Raw genomic sequence first — 13,744 nt, forward strand, 5'->3', positions numbered from 1 at the left:
TCTCTTTGAATAACTTTTTCCCCAGCTGATAAAATATGTTGGGAGGGTGCCGGGCTACGTTAAGCGCCATTGTGTTGCCTTGGCCGAGGACTGCAGGAAGTTGCGTTTGGCACGAGGCCCAGAAGCAAGGTGAGGACAAACACTCCCAACAAACACGTGAACATCCACAAATCTACAGGCACGTATCTGCCACGCATTGCTAGTGTGTGTGCAGGTGTGTACCTTTCATCCGAGCGGAGAGATTTGGAAAGGCTTCACTTCGCACCAGCTCCTTAATTCTCCCCCTTAATTCATTTGTGCTCCAGATTCACTCGGGCTGCTGGGATAACCTGGGAATGATAATGAAGTGGAAGGAGGGAAAGATAGAGGGAGAGAGGAAAAAAAGGACATGAAAACATCACAGCACATGGCTCCTTCTCCTATCTCCCCTTTGAATGTGTTCAGAATGGATTTAGGGCTTTTCACTCAGTCTTTTAAGAGGAGATGGATCTTATTAGCGCTGATTGCTAGTCACAGGACGTTTTCTGCCTCGGGAAGCCACCTTACTTAACCCTTTCACAGATGAACAGGGAGTGGAGCATTAAGAAGGATATGGGTTTGATGGTATTTTATCTAATATGAATCCAGTATTGACTCCACTTAGCAAATCTGAGCACTTTAAATGACGTTTCCAATCTCCTGTTTTAAATCAAAACCAAAGACTGTGTAAAAAACTGACACAGCTCTAAAATGTGTTGTTAATCTTTTTCTTTTCTGCACAATTAAGCCACGAGTTCAGCATTTTGCCCCCATGTTGTTTTCTGAAGCAAAAGACACTGATTGTGTCAGAATTTATACTTTAGTCATCATAAAAGTGTACTATAGAGTTAATATGCCATTTCATAGTGATGTCTGAAGTATGAGCACTGATAATCTCTATATAGTGCACTCACTGTATCCCACAATTCATTGTGAAAGTAGTCTACAGTCTGGGGTCACTATCCCAGCAATAAACACCACCATGCATAGCGGTTTAAAGCTTTTATCAGTAGAAAGCGGTGCTTGAATGCTCCCAAAAATGACAAGAGGAAAACTATCATAAAGATTAAACATAAGAACACAGTGAAAGTAAATACTTTGAGACCTTTTCCTCCAAATATATCATCTGTTTAGTTAAAGCACAAAAGCTTTGAGACCATAATCAGTATAAACCAGGGATGTCAAACTTAATCACAGCAAGGGCCGAATTCTGAATTTTGGTCCAACCTGAGGGCTGAGCAGGGTCAACATTTAACCATAAACTGTCATTTTCACCAGCGATGAATTATGGGGGGGGGGGGAATCTTAGCACTGATTATAAAGGATTTTGAGAATGAAAAGGTCAAAATGACTGTTGAAATCATGATTCTTAACAGTCAAAATACGAGACAAAATCAAAATCATCCGTTTAAAATGTCAAAGCGTGAGAAAAAATTTAAATTTTGTATTTTAAAGGTCAAAATATGACTTAAAATTTAAAATTGAGGCTCTCAAAGGTCAAATTATGAGATAAAAGTCAAAATAAGGAGCTATAAAGTTCAAACCTGAGAAAAAATTCATAATTATGAGTTTAAAAGGTCAAAACATTACTAAAAAAATTAAAATTGAGGATCCTAAAGGTCAAAAAATAAGATAAGAAGTCACAAATGTGAATTGAAAATATCAACAGATGAAATATAACATCAAAACCATAACTTTGTGTCATAACTGTGAGATGCAAAATGAAGAATATGAAATGAAAACATAAATGTATTTTACCACAATCCTGACTTTTTATCTCATTATTTTAACTTTTTACTTTTTCTGATTTTATGACCTAAAAAGGATATTTTAAACCATCATGGTTAAGTTTACATTTTTACACTGGAGGATATCTGTAGACCTCAAACCGGTGGGCCAGTTATAATAAAAATATGATAGGATCTGGTGGGCTGGGTGTAACTGTACCACGGGACGGATTTGGCCCCTGGGCCTTGAGTTTGACAACCCTGGTATAAACAATAAACAAGAAGAAATCACGTATCATCATTTAACTAAAAACTCACTGGAGCTTTTATTTATCATTTTATGATAAATAACTAGCAGATGTAGAAAATAAAAGAGCAGCACAGCTGCACAGACACGGCATGCTGTGAACTTCACTCATCAAAAAGGAAACTCATAGAGGAGGTCAGTTAAAAACCTTTTCTCCCTTTAGAGGACTTATATTCTGGACAGTGTGTCACCTGTGGGAACTCCCAGCCAATTTAAGCAAACACATTTTTAGAAATTTGCCAAAAGAAAATCCTCATTTTTGTGTTTCTGTCCACTACTGTTGTACAAGTATGATGGGTCAACAAGATTACATAGTGGTTGGACGTAAATGTGAAAAAACAGAAAAACACTGCAGAGGAAGGCTATGCTCACACTGCAGTTAAAAGTGACCTGAATCTGATTTCTTTGCCCACATGTGACTCATATCAGACTTTTTCTGACATTGTGAACAGCACTACTCACTGTGAACGTGACCTTTTCTAATCAAATTTAGGCCACTTTCGTATGTGGTTCTAAATTATGTACATATCTGATCTTTTGAAAGTCAACTACAGTTTTAACAGGCAAGAAAAAAATATCAGATCTGAGAAAAAAATCAGAATTGTGCATTGAGCCCTGCAGTGTGAACGGGCTGAATGCTGCATAGCATTACAGTCCACAGCAGGAGCGGAGCCAGAAGTGTTCGATATCCCTCCTAAGCTTAGCCCAAACTTAAGAGGGTGCAGGAGCATGCTTATCGTGCAGTTTTATGAACTGTTTTCAAGTCAGATTTAATATAAATTTAGACCTGGAATGCCACCAAGGCCATACATCATTTGGGCCAAAATGATGCAGTTCCATCTTTAAAACACATCCTTTATAGCTAGAATAACTAGTGAGCAAGACCCTACTGTATCCGTAGGCATCCTTGTTATTCCGCTAACAGGAGGGCTAAGTTAGGGGCCTTAAAACAATCACCAAATTCACACAAAAATGCCCATAGCTCTCTCTAAAGAGCAGCCTCTTGGCCAGGTTGGGGGGGGGGGGTCTTGGACCACTTTCTGCTACAATTAAATGTCAAATTCTCACATTTTTTGGGTTGCACATTCAAAAAAAATGGTCAAAGGGATTTTATCCAGTTGACTCCAGAATGCTTTGGGGTATTCAAGACAAGATGGAGATAGTTAGCAAAAACTTGCACTTCAGGTCAGGGTGCTGACTGGGGCCCAGAGTCTGACAACATTTTTACAGTTAATAAAAAAATACTGCTTTTAAGTCCACCGTGCTCAAGTCTTCAACACCAAATTTCACCCTGACATAACACATTCATGCTTTTAGAATTTATTTTAGTCATAGCCCCTCCTTCTATCAACAGGAAGTTGCTTCCTCTGAATCCTAATTTTTCATTTCTACATGGTTGGACAGATCTTGCTCGAAACTGGTGTGGGACATCCCAAGGCATGTGCCAAACTGCCATCAACAGCCCAAAGGCCTGCCTCTAATCCTGTCACCATTACTATGCACTAAACGCCATAAAACAGGAAGTACTTTTTCAATACTCCTATAGTCACGGAAATTCACGCACACCGCGATGTTGGAAAGACAGAAGTACATAATGATTTTGATGGTTGGGCGTGGCTTAATGGTTAAATCTGTCCCTGCATCCCATTTAAGCCAAGGTCATGAAACCTGATGGGCATATGTATCATGTCAAGACCTACAAAAATGCCTCTTAGCCCATACTCAAGCACCAACAGAAAGTCAGTCTGATTCATTTGGATGTGAAAATAGTGGGGGGGGGTTTGCTACTTAATGATTTTGACCTCTGATAACATTTGTATTCATTATTCTGTGTTTTTTAAATTTAAATTAAACCGTTTTGAACAACTTTATCTACTTCAAAATGTGTCTACACAGCAAAATTTAACACTTTCCTTTTAGCAATGTTCCAAAGTTTAATCAAATTTGCAGTGTTTCCAGTAATGTTTTAATTTTGGGGGGCTTTTAGTCCTTCTTTAGAGAGATAGGACAGTGGCTAGAGCTGGAGAGAGAAGGAATGACGTGGTGAAAGAGCAACAGGCCGGATTTGAACCGGGGCCACCCGCTTATGTTCGCCCTCTTTTGCCACCTAGCTCCACACACTGGCTGTGTCTGAAACCACACACTCATTTCCTACTCCCTACCCACTATATAGTTAGCAGCAGATAGCGGACTATATAGCGGACTCAACTGCAAAACACAAAAGTGATATCAGAAGGAATACAACTCTATACTTAAAAAGCAAGAGTGAAATAAAAATATAGATACAGCTTTAGTAGCTGACGTAGGTCCAGATTTCACTTGTGATCTTTCAGTATTGTACCCCCCTGTTTGGTACAGTCTGGGGGGCAGCAGTCTTACTCATCCCAACAGAAAACCACGCTCTTATTTTTAGATTTGCACACTTTTGGCTGTACTTAATTGAGCTGTATGCATGTCTTTCTTAAATAAGTTCACAATGGGTTCAATTACCTCTCTGCAACTAATTGATCTTGCCTGAAACAATGGCAGCAGTGGAGTAGTCCCAGCAGGATGTAGGCCTTCCCCTCCAGGAAACCAAATGCAAACCCTGCCGCTAATTGAAATTATTTCAATTAATACAAAGCTAATCGAGGCTAACTATGCCGTATCACATCAGGTCATGCAATTGGAGAGTACCCCTGTTCTCTCAGTCTTCTTTTTTGTACAGTACACTTCTGTGTTTTGACAATCTCGCCCTCCTCAATACACAAAGCAACAATTCATCCTGCGGAGAAGAACAGGGGAGAAAAAAAAAAGCAGCTCGGAGCAGGGCCGATCGATAAACAGAGTCGGAGCTGTGATTTATTTACCGCTGTGTGTTATGTAGAGAGCGGGAGCAAGGGGAGAAGAAAAAGCCTTGTGATATGGCCACAGGCAGCCGACATAATGGGGCCCTCTCAATCTTCAGCGAGTGGCTTGTTGGATTGTCAGGCAGGTTTTCCGCCGCTGTTCAAAAGCGATCAAACCCACGAGACGCAGGCGACCAGACAGATGATTACTCACTGTAAACGATCCAGGAGGAGAGGGGGGAAAAAAGAGAGAGGAATAACTACAGCGGATATTGATGACTCAATAGACTCGGTGACAGACGATTCCATTTGTGTCGAGATAAAGTGTTGACCGTCTCGGATCAATCATAATAGGGGGCCTCTTATTGAGCATAAAAACCATGTTTAATGTCATTAAAGCCAGATCGAGCTGCCTTTGCTTCCCGTCTTTCCTGGAAGCGTACAAATATCTAAGCTGCTACAGTACAAGTGTGTGAGAACGAGGAGAGAAGACAGCGGGGGGATGGTGTTGGAGAGGAGGAGGAGGGAGATGGGTGAACAAGGGGAGGAAAAAAAAGAAGAAACCTCCAAGGCAATCATTCCTGGAAAAGCGGTGGCAGTCAGTTTCGTGTGTGCGTCCGCGTGTGTGTTTGGTTTCGTAATTTCAGACGGTTTGGTCGCGAGGGCCAGTAACAGTTTGCAGCCTGCTGATGTCATCACATTTTGACAAACTTCTCAATCTGGCGTGACCTTCCCGCCGCGTCACTTGCACTCACCTCACTCTCTTTTTAATGCATCTCAACTCCCCCTTGTCTCCAAGCAATACCAGCGGATGTTTGGGATTATTATAGGGATTTTTATACGAGAATATTCGACTTACATAATAGGGCGCTTTTATACTGTAATGAGGAGTACAAACAAAAGTTAGAAGGCCTGTTGAATAAAAACAAAGCATGGTTGTGCAACAACAAGTCTGGTTCTCAGCAAGGTTTCTGCAAGTTAACAGAAACACTGTAATCTCCACAGCTTTAGAAAGTCTTTGCATTTGGTGGTTATTTCAACAACAAGAAGAGGTGCACTGCTCAGCTCTGCCCAACTTTGTTGCTTACTTTCTACTTCAAATTGAGAGCTCTCTTCGGTTAAACACCGCACCATATACACTGTATTTACTGCACAGTAGACCATTGATTTTGTTGCATAGATGTTTTTTACTTAATGAGGGGGAAAAGCTGTTAAAAGGGATCTTCCTGGTCAATGCCGCTAGCTAGCAAAGCTTTCCTGGATCAGTTTTTGACTTCCTGATGAAGGCTTGATGCCATTTTTAAGGTGGAAATTAAGGCATTTTAATTGTTAAAAGAAGAATTTGGAGTTTATTTCTCCAATAAATGCTGTCAGTAAGTCATTTTGTACATGCACTCCTGCATATTTCTTAACACAGGTACATCTCGAACAATTAGAATATCATAAAAAGTTCAATATTTTTTGTCACTCATTTCAGAAAGTGAAACTCATATATTATATAGACTCATTACACATAGAGTGAAACAGTTCAAGCCTTTATTTATTGAAATGTTGATGATTATGGCTTACAGAAATGAAAACCCAAAATTCAGTGTCTCAGAAAATTAGAATATTACATGAGATCAATTTTTTAACAAAAGGATATTTTCAACAGAAATGTCAGGCTTCTGAAAAGTATGTTGATTTCTATGCCTTCAATACTTGGTTGGGCCTCCTTTTGCATGAATTACTGCATCAATGCGGCATGGCATGGAGGCGATCAGCCTGTGGCACTGCTCAGGTGTAATGGAAGCCCAGGTTGCTTTGATAGCGGCCTTCAGGTCGTCTGCATTGTTGGGTCTGGTGTCTCTCATCTTCCTCTTGACAATATCCCATAGATTCTCTATGGGGTTCAGGTCAGGTGAGTTTGCTGGCCAATCAAGCACAGTAACACCGTAGTCATTGAACCAGCTTTTGGTACCTTTGGCAGTGTGGGCAGGTGCCAAGTCCTGCTGGAAAATGAAATCAGCATCTCCATAAAGCTTGTCAGCAGAAGGAAGCATGAAGGTCTCTAAAATGTCCTGGTAGATGGCTGCGTTGACTGTGGACTTTAGAAAATACAGTGGACCAACACCAGCAGATACCATGGAAGCCCAAATCATCACTGACTGTGGAAACAGTCCTTCCACTCAACTTTCTATGAATATGCTTGGATACAGCACTCTGTGAACAACCAGCTTCTTTAGTAATGACCTTTTGAGGCTTACCCTCCTTGTGGAGGGTGTCAATGACTGTCTTTTGGACATCTGTCAAGTCTGCAGTCCTCTCCATGATTGTGTAGTCTACTGAACCAGACTGAGAGACCATTTAAAGGCTCAGGAAACCTTTGCAGGTGTTTGGAGTTAATTAGCTGATTAGGGTGTAACACCATGACTTTCAAATATTGAACTTTTTCACAATATTCTAATTTTCTGAGACACTGAATTTTGGGTTTTCATTTCTGTAAGCTATGATTAAAAAAAAATCAAAATTTCAAGAAATAAAGGCTTGAAATATTTCACTCTGTGTGTAACGAGTCTATATAATATATGGGTTTCACTTTCTGAAATGAGTGACAAAAAATATTGAACTTTTTAACAATATTCAATTTTTTGGAAAGGACCTGTATATGAAAGTGCCTGTTAAAGTCTACATGACCATGCTGTGAAAATAAAAGTTGTTTTAGGAGAGTGCCTTGAAAGTTTTTCCATGTTAGCTTGTTATTTTCTTTTAAATAAAGCCATGCTTTAATCAGAAAGGGAAGCAAGTACTCGTAACTTCCTTCAGTAAAACTTACAAAGTAAAAATGCGAAGAAGAACAGTTTCTTGGGTTGCCGTCACAGAGAAAGCATCTAAACTGGAACCCCTCAAGGAGAGCTCAAGTGAGTCATTTTGTACATGCACTTCTGAGTAATTAATGTATAAGAGTGTGTATTTTAAAGCCTACATGCCTGTGCTTTGAAAATAAAGTCATTTAAGTTGTTTAAAAAGAGTGCCTGAGTTTTTCTTGCTGGCTCCTTATTTTGTTTGTATTTTTTTATTCAGAAGGGAAGGATTTGCCCTCAGCTTAAGGTAGTGCGAATTACAAAGTAAATGTGTAACAGTCTCTTAAGAAGATCCCTTAGATAATCGTTAAACTTAACTTGGTGACTTCCCAAGAGAAAGCATCTGAACTGAAACTCCTGAAATGTGTCAGCACTGTCACATTAAGAGAATCAATGGACATTTGTGTGTCATTTTGTACATGTGCTTCTGTGTATAATAATTAGGTTTAAATGTAAATTCTGTGATTAACTGTAATGTTTAAGAAGATAATTAACATTAAATAGCTCTTTCTAAATTAACTACTTGGGGAGCAAGTTTTAGTCTTCTGTTTTAGTAGACTGTTTCAAATATCAGTTCACATTCATCTGGAGAACCTCCTACACAAAGGTTTTGGGAAGAGCAGGATTTTTTTTTTAATTCTCAGAAGGTGATTGGGTGAACCCTCTTTCACATTCATTGCGGGCCAATCAGAGCGACGAGACAAAATGAAGTAGTAGACATATGCAGCTCTGGTAATACCTGGAGCTCCAAAGGCTAACGCTGCCATAGTGTGTGAATGTCAGAGCTTCTCGTTGAATAGACTTAATGCTGAAGCATTAGTGTGGCCCAGTTCTGATAAAACTGCCGCTATATTACAGCTATATCTGAGCTAATGGCTGCACTAGTGGCAGCCACTGCAATCAGTTTTGAGTACAACTAAAACCGCCGTAGCAACCGCCTTATTCTCCTCAACTGACACTGATTGGTTCAGCACAAATGTTCTAGACTGAAGCTTTACAAGATAGAGCTGTGATGACAGACAAATCCATCTGCTTTGCAAGACAATATCCACTAAGGCTCTTATTGCAGAGTCATTTTATAACATCACTACATGCTGATGTGCACTGTAAGGAACCTGAAAGCATATTAGGATACTTCAGACTTTTATAGAAGGTTTTAGATGAGACATACTTTCTATCAATAATGCTCCCTATACTGCACTGAGCTGATGGTAGGACATTTCAGTGATTAACATCATTCAACACAACACCTGGGTTAAAGAATTAAAGAGTGACCATTGTGGAAACTTTCCTTTAACTAACTAAGCACTAAGGAGAGGTTTCTGTCCAGCCACTCAACAGAAAGCCCATGATCAGTGGAGGGCTGCAGTGACAGCTGTCCTTGAGGAACTTTGTCCCATCTCCACACAGAATCTCTGAAGCTCAGTCAAGAGTGACCAACGGGTTCTTGGTAGGGATGGGTATTTCCCAGATCCTCATAGTATGATACGCATCACAATACAGAGGCCACGATACGATACATATCGCAATACGCATTGATTTGGGGGTAATAAGGATATTGTAATGAACGTCCTTCACTGATTTCACAACAGCTACTGCAAAAGTCTACTTATAATAGCTGAACTATTAATGATTACAAATACAGTAACATTGAACTTTGTAGACTTAAAATGGCTCGCTCTGTCTCTCTCTTGCTGTTGTTTTTCATATAGTAACACTGTTTCACAATTAGCCCACTTGAATTTGTAAGAATAGCTTTTTGCTGTACTTCTGCATAAAAGGGCACAGCTGTTTCTGTAATGCACGGATTAAAGGTCAAAAGCAGTGATACTCAACATGTGGCTCTTTTATGTCTTAGATTTAAATATTATTACCACAGAAAACCTTAAAAAGGAGAAGCTTTATGTCATTTTCACCATTTTTGCCACATTTCACCAAACTAAGCTATCTTTAGCCATTAAACACCCCTTTTTTCCTGTTTTTTGGCCCTTTTGCAACTTCTTTTGACACCTTTTCCCCATTTTTGCCACTTTCATCCAATTTTTTCCCTTTTTTTTTTAAATATTTTTTTGCCTTTTTTATCCAAATAGGCTACCTTTTGACATTAAATGCCACTTTTTCCCTATTTTTTGCACATCTTTACAACTTCTTTTTGCCACTTTTATCCCATTTTGCCCCCCTTTTCCCCCCATTTTGCTCATATAAGGTGCCTTTTGAAATTAAATACCACTTTTTCCTTTTTTTTTTTGCCCATTTCTGCCAATCTTGACTTTTTTGCACATTTAAGTCACTTTCACTAATTTTTACCATTTTTGGACCATTTTTTGCCACTTGTAACTCATTTTTCTGTCACTTCTCATCCATTTTGCTACTTTCTGACCATTTTTTCACCTTTTCTCCCCATTCTCACCAATTTTTGCTGCAATTTGACCATTTTTGCCACCTTTAACTTTTTTTTATTGCTACTTCAAGCCATTTTTGCCACTTTTCACCACTTAGATTGTGGCTCTTGCAAAGGTAGTTTTCAACAACTTGGCTCTTCGGTTGAGCAGGGTTGAGTAACACTGGTCTAAAGTGTTTAGTCCCACTTTTGACTCTAAGCCAGTATCAGCTCTGCTATTTGGCTAATATCTTTACAAATAAAGCATAAAGTGCTGCTTATGGTCTCCTGATCAGAAGTTGAGGGACACTTCCAGTTTACAGCGTCAATCAATGCTGGTGGGGACGGCACAGATTAGCCTGTTGAGCCTAGCTGTTGTTGCTAACAGTAAAAATCCAACTAAAATCCATGTTACTGGTCTGAGTATCAACTTGTTTGAGCTTGGTGAGGTAACGCTGCATCATGCAGTCTTACAACTGCTGCCATCTACTGGCATTTTTGTTAACTGCACCATGTGGAACACACAGTACATTTCAAAACTGCCATCATAGCATTTATGGCCGTATATTTTCTATAAAATCTGCACTGGAAGAGTCCTAGTTGTGACAAACTTCTTCCAGTTGACAATTATAGAGGCCACTGTGCTCTTGAGAACCTTAAGTGCAGCAGAATTTTTTTGAAGCCTTCCCCAGATTTGTGTCTTTCGACAATCCTGTGTCTGAGCTCTGCAGGCAGATCCTTTGACCTCATGGCTTGGTCTTTGCTCTGATATGCACCGTCAGCTGTGAGGCCTTCTGCAGAGAGGTGTGTTTAAATTTAATTCACCACAGGTGGACTCCAATCAAGATGCAGAAACATCTCAGCAAAGATCAGGAGAAATGGGATGAACCTGAACTAAATTTCAAGTGCTGTTGCAGAGGGTCTGAATACTTATATCAACGTGATATTCAAGTTTTTGTTTGTAAATTAAAAAAAAAATCTTAAATTCTGTTTCACTTTGTCAATATGAGTGTAGACTATGAGAAAAGTGAATTTAACTGCTGCATCATCAGACTGCACCATATCAAATAAAAAAACCTGAAGGGAGCCTGAATACTGTCTGAATGCACTGTATCACATTTAAAAGTATTTCATATTTATGGCATTTCTTACAAAGAAGTTACTTCTTTATATTCACTTTTTCACAGCTAAATAAATTAACCTTACATTTGTCACTTCCTGAAGCAAGTAAATAATAAAATTTAACCGTTTAAAATAAATAAAATTATCCTGTAACAGTTAACCTTGCATGTTTTTCCCTGACACGTTTCTTATTTCCTACATTATCATTTTCAGTGAAACACAAATGAAGCGCTCTGACTCCATCAATCACGCCAACGCTGACCTCGTGCGACGCTACGTCAACGGCAGACAGAACGCAGCCAAACTAGCTTAAATAGCATCTCAAGACACGGTCATAAAACGTAAATAACTCTTTTAAAATGCTCAACTTTCAGTGAAAGACTCTCACAGGTACAGCTGAAAGTATACACAAACATTTTTAAACGATAAAAATTCAGTTATTACCTGAAAAAAACACGAATAAAGATGCCCAGGTGATGCTTCCTCTGACGCAGCTTCAGCGGTTCCGAGGGCGAGAGCTCCCCCTCCGGCCGACGCAGGCATGACTAATCAATCACATAGGCAGTTTCTATGCCAGACTCGACAGGTAGATCACAGACTCACAACTGTGACAGGAAATATCCTTACATTTAGAGTACTGTTAACCAGAGAAAGATGTTTAAAATGTGTTAAGGGGGTTCTGTTTTGACACCTAAGTGTATTTAACATTTTTAACCTTGTAATAATTTAATAGTTGCTTTAAAGTGTGTTTAAAAGATGATTTTGCATCTTTTGTCACTACTGCTTTTTTGTTCACTGGGGATATATAAAAGGAAGGAGTTTGGCTATCTATTTAATACATATCTAAACAGAGGTGAAGCAGAGGGTGAGACATGGCTAAAATATAGACATATTTCCATTTCTTTGTTTTTGTTGCCATGGCATCGGTTAAAATTCATTGATAGCCTTACATTTCCTATTATTACCCCACACTGGGAATCACTGCAGTATGAAATATGCAGGAGAGCATGTACAAAATGACTCACTGAAGTCCAATAATCCTGATAAATATGGCAGCACTGACACTTTTAGGGAGTTCCAGTTCAGTTGCTTTCTCAGTGTATGTAACCCAGTTAATAAATCAAAGAGATTTTCTCAACAAACAACAATTTTTTCCCTTTTTTTGGTATTTTGTACTCTTAAGAAACAATAAAGCTAATATATAACATGAAGGTGCAACAAGCTTTATGCTATAAAGGAGGAGGCTGGGGTGGAGGAGGTGAAGCTTTGCCAGCAGCAGCAGTGTGGTGCATTAGCGTTAATGCAAGCAGGGATTAATGAGACGTATTTAAAGATGCTGCTGTTTGGAGAGAAAGAGCTGTGATTGGCTGTAGGAGCTGGGAGGAGATAACTGGGATCAACTGGTTGTCAGCTGGTCAGGGCTGGGCGAATGACTTCCGTGTCTTGCATGAACTAATGCTGAGCTTCAGTAATGGTTTAAAGGGATACTTCAACATTTTGGCAAATTCACCTATTGCCATAATTCCTATAGTCTTAGTAATAGGTTCATTTCCTTTAGCTGTCGGTGCAAGCTGTTTCTAGATCTGGGGGGACCGATATATGTTAAGGAATCCCTTTAATAAAAACTAATTCATCATTAGCCTCCTAACTCCCTGCATCCACATATGAGGACATTACATTTTGGCTTTCCTACATTATAGCAATCATTTTTGGAATTAGAACTGATGTAATAATTGTTTAAAATGTCTGTTCAAGTTTAAGGTGTTTGCTTGAAATGCTGGGATAATTTGCTGTTTGGATATTTTAGGGAATTTGCTTGAAAGTATTTTTATTTAATCAAGAGGATATGCTTGTATATTTTTGAGGGCTTAATGGTTTTAAATTTGTTTCAATTTTTAATGCATTTTCATGTGAATATGGGGAAATCATTACCACATTTTTGGGAAGTTGGATTGGGAATTTGGGGTTCAGGATTGCCCTTTGAATTTTCAGCATTTTTCTTAGAAACTTTAGGAGGTTTGGGTTATTTCCATCATTTTCATGGGATTTTAGAGAATGTTTCTTGAAAATGTCTAGAAATTTTCCAAGAAATTGAAGGTGGAATTTACTTTAATATTTGGGGAATTTGCTTGAAACTTTCAGGAATTTACATGGAATTTTTTAGGAAATTTTAATCGGGATTTTCAGGCTTTATGATGAATTTTCACTGAAAGATTTGAGTACTATCTAAAGAAATATTTGGGTAATTTAAAAATATGCTTAAGACATTTTCTTTTAAATTATGGAATTTTGGGGGGGGGGGGGGGGGTGTGGAAAGGAAAATTTCCAAGAAATTCCTGTTCAATGACAAGACTGATATTTTAACTTATCTGGCTGTATTTATCCCAAATAAGTGGGAGAAAATAAAAATGCTCTCCAAACAGTTCAAACACACCTTTACCAGTGATAACTGAACTTCAGGGAGTCATTTTGTACATGCTCTCCTGCAAGATTTTAATAGTATGTTACTATTGGTCAGG

General features: G+C 38.9%; 1 protein-coding gene across 8 annotated transcripts in view; it reads right to left on the minus strand.

The window, feature by feature from the left end:
* Positions 1-11,748, minus strand: part of kcnh7 (potassium channel, voltage gated eag related subfamily H, member 7) — a 245,580-nt gene extending 233,832 nt beyond the window's left edge. For all 8 annotated transcript variants that reach the window (XM_041781707.1, XM_041781705.1, XM_041781706.1 and 5 more), the window contains exons 1-2: positions 11,670-11,748; positions 223-329 (exon numbers count right to left, since the gene is read on the minus strand). The gene's annotated coding sequence lies outside the window, so the exon portion shown is untranslated. The remainder of the gene's footprint in view (positions 1-222; positions 330-11,669) is intronic.
* Between the last annotated feature and the right edge of the window lie 1,996 nt (positions 11,749-13,744).

This window comes from Cheilinus undulatus, linkage group 24, assembly GCF_018320785.1.
Source record: "Cheilinus undulatus linkage group 24, ASM1832078v1, whole genome shotgun sequence".
Classification (NCBI taxonomy): Eukaryota; Metazoa; Chordata; class Actinopteri; order Labriformes; family Labridae; genus Cheilinus; species Cheilinus undulatus.